The sequence below is a fragment of the Apis dorsata genome, unplaced genomic scaffold (genome assembly GCF_000469605.1).
Source record: "Apis dorsata unplaced genomic scaffold, Apis dorsata 1.3 scaffold_77, whole genome shotgun sequence".
Classification (NCBI taxonomy): domain Eukaryota; kingdom Metazoa; phylum Arthropoda; class Insecta; order Hymenoptera; family Apidae; genus Apis; species Apis dorsata.
In genome coordinates this window covers 662,808-665,230 of record NW_006263375.1, presented here as the reverse complement: position 1 = coordinate 665,230, position 2,423 = coordinate 662,808, and positions in this window count along the sequence as shown.

The window sequence follows — 2,423 nt, the reverse complement described above, 5'->3', positions numbered from 1 at the left end:
CGCCTCCCCCTCCCTTCTTCCTTCGACGACAGATCCGAAGATACATAATATATGGCAGGCCTCATTGGGCAACCTCCCGGCTTTTCGGCGGGATTAACAAAAACCGATGCCAGCATCCTGTCCTTCCCTCCCCTTCCTCCAACGTTGCCTTCGAAGCGGTGGCTCTCGTTTCGATCGAGGATAAATTAACGAACTAATTGAGATGGGGAAAAAGGGTATTTATTTCTTTTTCTTCTTTCTCTCCAAGGAATCGGTGGAAATTCTTCCTGGGTTGGAAGAATCAATCGTTGATTCGGTCGATCGCAAGTCGAGGGTACGAGGAACGAACGAGTGAAATTGTATGAGGATGTTTGGAAGATTATTAAAGAAATTGGTTAAAGAAAGTTTGAAAAAAAAGAAAAGAAAAAGAAGGCGAATTCCTGAACGGGGAGTATCGGAAGAATTTCGTCGAGTACTTCCTCTCGGTATTTCTCGATAAAGTAATATAATTGTGACAAATGATTTAAGGACGAGGCGAAAGCTTAACTCGCGTGAAAAGTCGGGATGGGATATATACCTCTCATTAATCTCTATCATAGATCTACGATTAGTTTTCATTACGTTCGTCTCCTGTTAAACTGAAATTAATGGACGAGAATATCGTGAACTTCCTACAAATCTCGAGAATCTCCTTCTTCTTCTACTAGTAGCTCTCGGTATTAAACGAATCAATTTTAGACGTAGCGGGAAAATTAATTGTTAAACTGATACTTATTAGACTCTCTTGGCGAATGAAAAACAAAGAAAAGAAGAGAAAAGTATCGAAGAATCGTAAAATAATCGTAACGCGCGATTATATAATCGTTGAACGAAAGCTTTATTTATCTCACTATGCGTTTCCTGGACATTAACCCAAGTTGAAAGATTAATTAGTCAAAGATCTCGAATAAAGTTACTTTAATAGGATTATTAAAATACTTATTAAAATACTCGAATTTATTCCTAGCTATTGTAATCGATCTGCTTTTCCTCATTTTCAATAATAAATTATTGACAGTAAGTTTATTCGTAACTTCAACTATTATAAATTTTGTCAAATCACTAATCGATATCGAATGTTTTCGTTTTCTTCCATTCGAAACGTTTCAAGACCAAAGTTAAAAATCTCCATAAATAACATTTATTCGATTCGATTTTCGTACAATCTTGATTTATTATGTTTTTAACAATAAATTATTGAAAGTAAATTTATTAGTAACTTCAACTATCAAAAATTTTGTCAAATCACTAATCGATATCAAATGCTTTCGCTTTCTTTCTTTCATGTTTTTTCAAGACCAGAGTTGAAAAAGTAACTAGCTAAAAATTTCGAATAACATTTATTCCTAGCTCTTCTAATCGATTCACTTTTCGTATGATCCTCGACAATAAATTATTGAAAGTAACTTCAAATATTATAAATTTTATCAAATCATTGATTGACGGAATGCTTTCTTCCTCTCGTGTCCACTCGAGACGTTTCAAGGCCAGACTTGAAAAAGTAAAAATAAATAACATTTATTTGTATCTATTATAATCGATTTGACATTGGAATTATCCCCGATTATCACTTATTGCGCTTCGAAAAAATTAAATTATTCAAACGTAACTAATTTCCAAGTAACTTTGTTTCGTAACTTGGACCATTAAATTTTCCTGTTCTCGTGCCTAAGTTTGTCACGTGGCCGAGAATGACCGCGTCTCAAAAACAGCGCTCTGTTCTCGTGCCTCCACCGCACACTCGTCACTCGCTACGTCGACAAAATGAATGCTTTTATCCGTAACGACGTTGGATAACTGTTGGCAAATCGTGCAAAATTTTACCCTCCCTGCATTCTCCTTTTTTTCTATTCTATTCTCGACTCGCCCGCAATAAAGTTAATAGTTGATACGTGCATCTCCGTATATTGTGGCCGGATTGGAGCGTCCATTATAAATTCGATTCGAAGACGATGCGACACTTTGAACGAGTAAGAGGGGAGGGGAGGGGAGTGGCGCGAAATACGGTTTATTTGTATCGTATGGTAAATTGCAACCGGCTAGGAATCTCTGTTGCGAAGTCATATTACTTGGCCAGATGATATTTCGTGGTTGAAATTGGCAGATTATTTTTAGTGTTCCACGTATTTTCTCGTGTCCCCGTATTTCCTTAATTCACATTAACACCGTTTCGAGTCGTTTCCAATTTTTCTTTTCCCTTTTCCTTCTTCTGTCCACTTTTTAAAAAATTGTATTCGACGAGTGACGAAAGGTTGAAAAGCCGTCCGTTCTTGCTTTTTTTTCGCTGGCACGAAGAAAAAAAATCGAGTCGCGTCGAGTTATTTCCTTCCAAGCTCGTTCATTATGACGTGTTGCGTAACGCAGCACGGACCGTCAAACGGGCGTAGCAACGCTTTCGCTTTATG